The following is a 10839-nucleotide window of genomic DNA, read 5'->3' as shown; positions in this document are numbered from 1 at the left end:
CCCTGTTTTCTTTTTTTTGGAGTTAATTCTTTTTTCAGGCAAAGAAGAGCAGAAATATGGTTTATTACACAAAATAAACCAACATGCTCTGTGATTTGGCTACAAAACATGCAAGTTTTGGGAATGGCATATATAGCGTACTGCATAAAAACAGATTTCACAAGGGACCATGTCAAACATAGCAGTTATTTTCCCTAAACAAGAAGAAGTCTTGCTTGCTAAGTCAGTTTTACTTCTTTGTCTAGGGAAGAGTTTTCAAAATTCTTCTTTCTCTTCAATTTATGCAATTTTCACCAAGTTTTTTCCAGCTCTGTGAATGGCCCAAAGCATGGACTGCAAAAGCACAGAGCTGATTACGGAGAGAGGATCAGGAAAAGTCTGAATGTGGACACACAAATTCAGCACCTGGTAAATCTGTACAAGTGTCCCCGCTCACACTCAGCCAGCTTCAACACCAGCAGGTCATTGTCGCAGCACTCTCCAAACTAGCAAACTGCAACAAGGTCCTTTACCATCTCATACCAACACACTCTTCATGCCAGCCCCTCTACTGCCTTCTCATCTCACCCAGAACCCACTCTTTCCTCTCCCTACTTCTTCCTCGGCTGCTCTCTTTTCATTGGCTCTCAATCACTTACCAGAACAAGCCAGAGCTGCACCTTATCTACATCAGCCAACCCACCACCCCTGAAGCCAGCCCACAGCTGTATATTATCAATGATAATTAACCCAGCTTCATTCCTCTACATGACACCGCTTTCCAGCTCAGGCATTATCATGAGCCATGATATATCCCCTACTGTTGTTCTCATGCCAATGTCAATTCCTGCACATACAAGAGATTCTCAGCAGTCCTTATTTTCATAATTTTCAATTCTTTTCATTTTCAGGCTTTTTAATCTGCTTGTCAGTTAAAGGGCTGCAAATACACACCTTCAAAAGGCAGAGAGCTTGACGCGGAGGGCTTTAGGAACATAAACGTGGTGTGGGGTCTCCTGTCCCACGCTTCCCGAGTGCTTGAGGCTCACAAAGTGTTAATATTTCTCTGGCCTGACCTTAGTGTGTTATTGTCAATTTTTATTTTGCTATTGAATGTGTACCCTTAGGCAAGCGTTTGCCCTCTTTGCCTCAATTTTTCAATCCATAAAGTAACAACGGAATTACAATACTTTGACAGTTATGAAAACACATGGCATTTATAGTCATTTTACATAATGCTTACTTTTCAAAAAATGGATGCATTGCCTCAAATTTCATGTTAATGTGCTGGACTATCATGGAAAATACCTCCAAAGGCAAACAGAAATAGCATAAAGCTCATGGCAGGTGGAACCAAAACTTCACAGCATGAGGCTGTAGCAAACCCCCTGCACCTGAGGAAAACCAAATCCTATTACACCAGGAGCCCAAATGAACCAAAGAACATTATCACTTCATCTATCGAAAATTTCCTAAGCCTAAGGTGCCACAAACACATTTATATGAATGATTTTAGACTAGATAGATGTCTTAATATTTAAGATGTCAGATGGAGTAATATGTAAGTAATTATGTTTTGCCTTTCATTCAGTCTTTGTCAGGGGTACAGACTGATGGCCCTGGAGATTGAAGGCTTCTGTCTAGATAGTGAAAATACTCATTTTTAACGCAACGAGCACAAGCTTTCCCTGCTACGCTCTCCCAAAGGGGCCAAAAGCGGGACTGATCTATTCAGCTGTGGTTGAATCTTGCCCAGAAGAAAAGAGTCCTCCCTTTAGTAATCTATGGAAATATTTTAATATATGAAACATGTACAGCTGGTTTCCTGAGCGGCGGTGAACTGGTACTGGTATGGAACACAGCCTTAGCACATGCCTTATGAGCAGTGCCCATACTAAGAGCAGTTAATACAAAACCTGCCATCACTGGGTGCCTCTGCCTTTGCAGATCCACCACAAACAGGCAGTCTGGCATCGTTCCTCCATGCAACCTGGGACAGGCAAAACTCAGCCTCTCCCAAACCTCCTCTAGGCAGCAGATTTGCTTGAGCCGAGGGGGTTTGGCTCCTCCACCATGAGGGCAGTGGGAAACTACTGATAAACAGACCAAGAAACAGAGGTGACAGAGATTATTTTCAGAGCAGTCTCCCAAGGGAGCAAGGAGGTACTGGTGGAGGTGCCAAGTCAATCCACATCAGGTAAAAATGAAAGCATGAGTCTTCCTGCTTGCTTCAATGTGACCAAGCCCCAAGAATTCACATAAGACCTCATTTTCAGGAATCCAGCTGCATCCCTGGCAACCTGCGCCCTCCTGGGAGATGCACCCCATCATTGTGCAGCTGGGACCAGTACAAGCCAGCAGCAAGCAGCTGGCCCATGAGATGGGGAGACCTTTTTCACATGAATCTACCTGTGTTTGACACAGCTCTGCATGGCCTCACGTGCTGCCCTGAGTGCCCACATGTCCTGAAGTCCCAACTCCTTTCAAGGTGATGGGAAACTTGGGCTGACCTCAGCAGCAGTCTAGAGTCAGGAAGGATGGACTTTTGCTCTTAATCTGCTGCTGTCACCATGCTCCTGCCATACCTATATTTATTGCCTATTCATACAACAGCACAAATTCAAGTATAAATTCAGTGCAGAACACAATTCATAAACTAGCCATTAGCAACACCACACATGGATGTGCAAACCAGATCTATGTAGCCCAATAGCAGGACTACTAATATCTACTCACTGATATAACCATTAAGATTAATGAACATCACTATTTTATCTCTTCACTTTTAGCTGTTGCCAGCCTTTTATGGTTGTGACGAATCTGCAGAGGCCACTTAGGAGCAATATTTGACAATTCTGCTTTATTTTGCCCAGCTTCCCTATCAAAGAACACCAGTGATTTTGCAAAGTAATTTGTGAAAGCATGAATATGCCACGTGAAGGGAATGAAACCATTTCTCAAACTCCCATGCCTGCTCCAGACGTGCAAAAATTAATTCACCCCATGAAAAAAAAATCTATGTTTCATTGAACTGCACGATATAAAAACACGTTTCTTCCAGCAACCCAGAAACACACTGCCCTACACTCCTCCCTCTCCTGCTTTGGTTTATTTGCCCTCTCCTAACAGAGCCCATTCCATGTGTCACCATCACCTGATTGAATTAGCAACAGCCCACAGTAAATATTTAAAAGAAAAAACTTCACAGCATGATGAGCAGACTTTTGCAAGTTGGCATAACAACAGTAGGAGAAACAAAACCCTCTACGAAATACCAGTAAGAATTATCAAAGGGTCTTCGGGTCTCACGTGCCAAAGCTGCAGCTACAACTGTGCACAGGCATTGCGTTTTGCTGATCTTGAGGCTCATTAGTGGAAACACAGCTGTTTTCTCCAGGAAATTGTCAGCCTCTTGATGTAATACCGACTTGGTGAGGGGAAGCTGTTTTAATTACCACCTGGAAATAGACAGCAAGTGTTTACAAGTTGCAATAGGCTCTCCCCTGGGGAAGAACACGGCTTTCTTAACTCTTTAGTGCTGTGACCCAGGTATTTATTTACTTTTGTTTGTATTTGTGCAAAGCTCCAGAGTGGTGATGGATGTGCCTTGGGACTGGCTAATATAGAGGCAGGATAAGCATCAGTTGACATGAAGATAAGAACTCAAGAGTTGATGGGCTCAGGCAGAGGTGCCAAGCAAACCAAGTGCAGCTCACTTGCAAGGCCTCCAGCATGCTCGTTTTTAAAGCTCCAGCTTGGTGGCACTCTCAGCATGCAGAATTCATCCCCAAGCAAAAGAGGTCAGGAGCACAGGCACCTGACACCTGACTGGGAAGGTCTGTTATCAGATACCAGGGCAATTGCAGGCTCCAGGCACCTGAAATGCTCGGGAAACTAAATCATGCCTCACCTAGGCTGTATATCTGCATTCAGCTCTTGACCTAGAGTTGAAAGAGATCTGAAAGATGTGTGAAGGTTTTCCTTTATCTCTAAATACCGGGAGACTTGGAAGAATGCTAAGCAGGAATGCATGAACCAGCCCACAATCCCAGCAAATACACTGTATGGAAACTGTAAACACAAGGGCTGACCTGGGTGATACTGGATGCGCGTGGCAAGCAAGGCTGAGCGAGGGCTCTTGCAGGAGAGGCACTGCGAGCCCTTTAGTCCCAACTGGACAACAAAGCAGACAGTTAAGTAGAGGCAAAGGACTTCCTTAAAATATGCAACAAGAATCCAAGACTACCTACATTTGTCATCTACACTCTGCTCTAGGCACCCTGTACAGTAAGAAAGGCTGCGGCTGCTGTCTGTAGGCAGCACTGCACATCACCTGTTCCAAAGCAGAGTAAATTACTCTTCCAAGGAGGCTTGCTATCCCCAAAAACTACAAAGTTAATTCAGGCAACTGACTTAACACCAGGCATCTAAATTGTGCTAAGTTAAATAGAATTCTTGAGGATATTTTGTTTGATTAGATATTCCTTACGTGATTCCTATGGCAGCACTGCAAGTCTGGAGGCTCTTCAAGGTTACCCACATTAAAAAGCCGAGAACACGACACAAAAAGCTAAAAACATAACACTGGCCCCAAATCAGCAAGACTTTAAATCCGTGACTCTGCAGCTGATGACATTGCACAGGGAGCTCACCACTGCGGACAGCTGGTACCCACACGGCTCAGCCCACAGAGGAGCGCTATGAAAGCTGGCCTTGTTCCTGCAGCATCACTGCTGCGCGCGCGAGGAAGCCAACCAAGAGCAGCTCTGGGGCAGCACGTGTGCTCCAAGAGGAATGCAAAGTGGTGTGGGAAGAAGGAGCAGGAGCCAAGCAGCTGGCTTCGATTAATCATCAGCTCTCGAGGAGGCTGGGAGGATGACTCCGGGGTGGTGAAGACCAGACCACATTGGTCGGGGAGAGGGACTGAGGGGAGGTGGGTGGTGTGGGCAGGCTGCGATGTGGCGGGGCAACCTCAGAGCATGTTGGTTAGACACACTGGGGGGGCAGGGGATAGCTCTGCAAATAGCATCAAGCCCACGACTAGATAAATGCAGTTATTTTGGTTTTGACTTCAGGAGACTTTGGGTTGTTATACACACTGTTGTTCTGTGGGTTTTCTTAATCTTTCCATCTTTAAGTTCTCTGTTTCTTTCCTTTGCAGCTGATTCACTCCCGTTTGTTCTCAGGGGCTCTGCCAGCAGTGGGATAGCTGATGTAGTTGAACTCTTAACAGCTCCACGTGTGGGTGAAATACTCCAGCTGCTACCAAGAACAGCATTTATGACTGGTTTTAAGTGTGTTTTTGGAAGCACAGGTAAAACCATATCTCTGTAAGACTGTGCTCTCCATTCCTGTCCCTTTTGCATCTAAATGAGACCCCACCCCTGAAGGAACATCTCTTCTCTATGTAAATAATACTGCACTCCCCTAAAGGCCTGTCTCTACCCTATGTAAATAAAATTGCAGCCCCTCCAGGCCTGTCAGTGCTAGGCATTAATGAGCCTGCAAAATCGTTTCTTCTCTCATTTGGTTTGGCAGTGCAGATGCTTAAGTCTCTCAATGTGTTATTCAGAAAGTTTGGAAAATGTAAAGTATGCCTGAGAGAAATGCCAAATCCCTTAACTCATGGGGGAAGCGTTCATATAACTTGGACGGGGGGTGGGGGAAAGTACTCATGGGGGTGTTTACTGTGTGCATTAAAACTTCCCTGTTGTTAAGAACTGTCTGTATCTGCACAAGAGCTATCTGCTAATAGACAGAAGCACCCAGACAATGGTAAAAATGGTGAGTTTCTGCAAAATAAGTCCCCGTGTGCAGGGCAGGCAGAGCACATCTATTTGCAACACCAAGGAGAGATGTTGCTTTTATCATACTACTAGGAAAAATTTGTCAGAATCCATGCCAAAATGGAAGTGAAGATTTTGTAATTTTTTTTAAGGGTGTCTTAACTGAAAATCAAACCCATGGCTGTATCCCAGTGTTGCCCACTGACTTCAGTCCCAGCCACGACAAGAGGAGGTGGGATGGGTTATTCTTACATGCAGGAAGGATTAAATTCCTCAATGGAGCAGTGGCTGCAAGCTGGTGGTGTCTCTCCACCAAAGCTCTTATACGTGGTGAGATCTGGAGGAGACCAGAAGCCCAAGAGCAGTGCAGGCAAGCCAGGATTCAAGCACAGCTTTCCACAGGAGGTCCTCACCTTTCAGGGATGGGGGTTAGCAGGGAGAATCACCCCCAGCGAGCAGAACTGCTGGGTTTTGCCTCCTCCTCCTTCTGGTAACTCCCTTCTGTCTCAGGGCAGCGGTAATGGGGTGGCTGTCCCCGCCAGCTCCTGGGCACACCAAGGTGATCTGCCATGCGTGGTGCCATGTTGTGCTCGCCTGGTTCAGGGCTCTGCAGGCTGCAGTAATAGTGTTTAAGAAGGGATTAACTACAGCAGTGCTTGGGCTTCTGGTCATCTTAGCCATCTGTAATTTCAGTGTGAAATCAGTAAGTGCTCAATTTCCTTACCCGTTTTCCTATAAACTTGAAAGAAGGTGAAGTAAGAGCACCTCGTGAGCGATGAAAGACTGGAAGCAACCACTCCCAACATCTGCTCCAAGCAAATGTGATCTGGGCTCTGCTTCCACCGGCTAAGGGGCAAAGCAGGACCTGCTTCTGGCATCTCCTCCTTCCACCGGGTGCCTTTGGGCAGGACCCCAGCAGAGACTTTGGGTTTTCAGCTCCAAAGCATCTGGCTCCCTCTTGTGCTCCTCGGGTTTATGGCAGGAGAAGTCGGATGGGACAAAGTCTTGCTGGTGGAACCCTCTGCGGGAGGTGGCCCCTGCTCAGCTGCTCCTGTCCAGCCCGAGAAGCAGATCGCATCGGTAGTTGTTAGTCAAGACGTGACCCGACACGGACCATCTCTGTATTCTGGTACCCCTGAGCTTGCCAGGAAATATCAAGCTGTTCCTGGAGCACGGCTCAGGAATAGGCTGTGCAGCTCCATATGCACTACGCACAGCCTGCTGCTTATATCTTGATCAAGGACGAGTTGTGACTGTCAGCCATACCTTCTACCTTGGAGGAGATCCACCCTTCTTCTGCGCGCTTTGGGCCAAGCGACAGCGCTGCCATCTGTGCGTATATCGCTCGGCATGCAATGTGCTTCCTCCTCCACCATGTCAGGAATTTAAGGAGTATGAAACGATTTCACCTGTGCAAAGATAACAGAACTTTGTTTTTCCCCTATTTCGTACAGATTATTATTTTTCTTTTTTAAAGTACTCTGTGTAGCAGGTCCTGATCCATACTGCTCCTGTTACAAAGGTAGTAGCAGTAACGAGGGGGGAAATACACCTGAAAAATGGCTTTAATGTAATGCTCCAGCAGCAGTGGCTGCTGCCTTTAGAGGTAGTATTTCTTCTTAACTGAGTTACTTTTAGGAGATTTCTTTAAAGGTCAGTAATGGGTGTCAGGAGACAAAGGAAAGCTGTGTTAGGAGAAGCAGAAAAAGGGACTTGTTTCCAGCAGATGTTCCACAGCTCGCTATAGCTAAGGAAAAAGTAAGTACAACCAGACCAGGTGCTGTCAATTCTGAATTGTTGTGCAGTTTTGACTCATTTTTTCTGTTGGTTTGTTTGTTTTTTAAAATCTTAATTAAAATTTGTAATGAATTATTTATTTTCTCTTAGCCAAACTGTCTGGTTCTCTTCAGGCAGCCTGCTGCAGCAATCAGGGAAGACTCCCATCCTCTAATGGTAGATGAAAATGGTAAAGTATCTACATGTGATTTCGCTACACTCTTAGTTTAAAAGAGAGGGATGGAAAAGGTCCTTTCATCAGTAACTGCAGCAGATTGAAGGGTAGAAGCCCAAAGGATAAGAAATGAGTTACTTTGGATTAAATTGGGTAGAAGTCATGTATCCCATGAACACCCACCAGCGAGGGAAGAAGCCACAACAGAAATGTTGTGCACTGGAGAAGGAACTGCCCCAGCGTTAGCCTGGCCTGGCTCTACAGCTGCTTTTCTGTTGTAGATGTGCAACAAAACAGGAATGTGTGTGTTTGTTTACGGGAGCCTCCTGAGAGCCGAACCGAAGCCAAGTGAGAGCCAAGCGAGAGCCACAGCTCCTCCGGATACACAGACTGCTAAATTCATCTCCTCTCCCGGTGGGAGTATGTCCCCATCCGACCCCAGTGGGCTGCAGGTACTGACTCACCGGCCGCCCTGAGCTCACACTCAGCTGATGAATATCATCTGTTTTCATCTGGGTTTTATGCTCCAGTCTCCAGTGTGGCCAGATGAAGATGTAAGCCTAAAAGTTGTCTTAAACGATGAGTTATTTGCTAGTAACACTATTTATTTTTCCTACACATCGTTTTCTTTTTTGTTTTGTTTTGTTTTTTAAATAAGACACATGGATCTCAAAAGTAGCAAGTGCTTCTTTAAGGAAATGTCACTCTGGCATTGCAGTCTTTCAGGAGACGTGACAGGTCTTTTGTAGCATGTGCTTTTTTAACAAGCACACAGAAAGTTTCAATGCAACTCAAAGGTGGCACAGACAGTTTCGATGACAATAAAACCTGCAAGAAGGGGTTTTTTCCTAATGGAACAACCTCCTTCCTGCAGGAATTGAATGCATCTTTTACATTGCATATTAAATGCACAGGTACAATGGGGACTAAAGAAGGCTTTGTCCTCCTTTTGCTGCCCAGAGCAGCCCTTTGTGTCAGCGAAAGGTCTCCAGTCAATCATTCTTCCTCCATCCACCTCCTCCACCCCCTCCAGCCAACAAGGAGATTCCTTTTGCCTCTGAATTGTGTAATATTTTCCCTGCTAAGGGATGTCATATCGTCTCGCAAATCCTCAGGTTTCCAGGTGACAGGAAATGGCGTTTAGGCCACTGACTGTAGTGGGGCGCTGCCAGGAACTGCACTCAGGTTCTGTTGTTATTTGTGACCTTTTTTATTATTTTTTGGGCTTTGCCAATAGGCGTTGTCCCTGAAGTCAGAATTGGGCTTTGTATTTATACAACATGAATTGTTACATATCCCCTTCTGGTGAAGGGCAGCAAGCATCGGCACAGCAATAAGGACAAATATTCTGTTGAGGTCCCACAAGCAAATTATGCAAATTAGAAGTGCAAACCTGACGCTGAGAATGCTGAGTGAGAAACGGTGGTTTAGATCTAGGAGTAACATCTGATATGATTTCCCGGATATTATCCAATACACACAAATACTAAATGCCTTTCTCAAGTGGAGTTTAACAGATACAGCAGTGCTTTGCTTGCTGTAAAAATAACTGAGATTGAGAGCTGGCAAGTCTCTTACCAGACCTAATACTGTTTTGTTTTGTTGTATTTGAGTATTCATGGTAATGACAAAATAGTACTTTTTTGTTTGTTTGTTTTGCTAAACATCTATTGTTTTCCACCATATCTACATCATGAAGGAAGGAACAAATAGTGCTTCACTTACAATGTTATTCTGTTGAAATGCTGTTTATATTTTTACAGTAAACACCAGTCTGTCCTGGTGTATCACAGCTTTTTTTCTCACTACAGAAAGCAGGTTCCTCTCTACAGCTAAATCTTATTAGAGTAGCTCAGTCACAGGCCGTACATGCCACAGCCTCACTACTATTGCTAGTAAAGACCCTGTGTTGCCCTGTCCTTGCACAGCTACAAGGAACCATCGAAGGTGACAAAGGTGGGGTGTTTCTGGCTGATGCCGATGCAAATCTGACATGAAAAGGTAGCCCTGGAAAGCCTGGAGCATAACAATAGCTACTATGTACTAATCCACCCTGGACCCAGACCCCCATTTATTAGGCACTCCATAAACAAAACAACCATGGCAAAGCTCTTTTTGTCTAAAGAAATGACATCCTCAGTATGAGACCAGAGACAGCAGATGGGAGAGCGCTGGGGAAACAATGAGACAATGCTGGCTAGCAGGTGAGAAAGGCCCCGCGCTCAGCAGCCAGGCACTGCCAAGGCCACTGTGGCAAAGGGGTGTTTGAGGAGTGAATCTGAAGAGAGGCTGTCATGACTGAACCAGGATTCAACAATAAAATCTTATTCAAATGTGATGTTTTCAAGATTTTAAGTTATTGACTGAAAACCGTCCAGTAAAAATGGCCTGCTTGCCAGCCAGACCCGAATGACACCTGTACTGGAGCTGCAAGCTGTTCTGTTGTCAAACCTGACTCAAAAAGCGACACCCAGCCAGCAGTAACCAGTCAGGATTCAAACTAACATCAATGCCAGTTGCTTACCAGTCTAGCCCTAAATATTTATTGAAGTGAACAGGAAATAATACTGTTAGGAATCAGAAAACCCAGGCTTTTCAGAAAAGGGAAGACCAATCAAGACACTAGAAAAGCTCACTAATTTCATTAAAGGATTATCCTTTATACAGGATTTTCTCTTTTATAAGGTTGAAAAACTTTCCCTCTTTGCTTAAGCTCTATGAGGAGCAGCTGAAACCACCAGCCCGGCACTAGAGAGCTGTCTGCGCTCCACAGGGTACGGAAGAGGGGCTCTTCCAGGGCCTGCCTCTGGGCATCCGTCTTCCACCCCATCTCTGACCCCTTCGGTGAACCTATGGATTCCAGCAGAACTTGAAAGAGATTAAGCCTTTAAATACTGCTCCTCCCCTTCCAATTCAGCAAAGTACTTAAGCTCATCATCTTCCCACTTCAACTGCATATTTTAATACACAGCATTGGCACGGTTTTAACAACTTTATCTTTCATTGGCATAACTGCAATGGATAATCAGTCATGACAAGAAAATGCCTAAAGCCTTTCTCAGGAATTAATTTGGGCCTCCAACCAGAAGTCTGGGGGTTGGTTAATAGAACATGGACGCAATA

At 45.2% G+C, this 10839-nt stretch overlaps 1 long non-coding RNA gene across 2 annotated transcripts; it reads right to left on the bottom strand.

The window, feature by feature from the left end:
• Positions 1-1201: 1201 nt before the first annotated feature.
• On the bottom strand, positions 1202-7175 carry LOC119152506. 2 transcript variants are annotated; one of them, XR_005105793.1, is made up of 4 exons: positions 6490-7175; positions 6179-6379; positions 4071-4152; positions 1202-3437 (listed from the first exon to the last, which is right to left on the bottom strand). It is a non-coding gene; the product is annotated as an uncharacterized LOC119152506 (long non-coding RNA). The 2 variants fall into 2 exon arrangements; XR_005105794.1 differs by lacking the exon at positions 4071-4152.
• Positions 7176-10839: the final 3664 nt, after the last annotated feature.

This window comes from Falco rusticolus, chromosome 8 (assembly GCF_015220075.1).
Source record: "Falco rusticolus isolate bFalRus1 chromosome 8, bFalRus1.pri, whole genome shotgun sequence".
NCBI classification, from domain to species: Eukaryota; Metazoa; Chordata; class Aves; order Falconiformes; family Falconidae; genus Falco; species Falco rusticolus.
The sequence above is the reverse complement of the archived record's forward strand: the minus strand, read 5'-3'. Positions and strand labels throughout refer to the sequence as shown.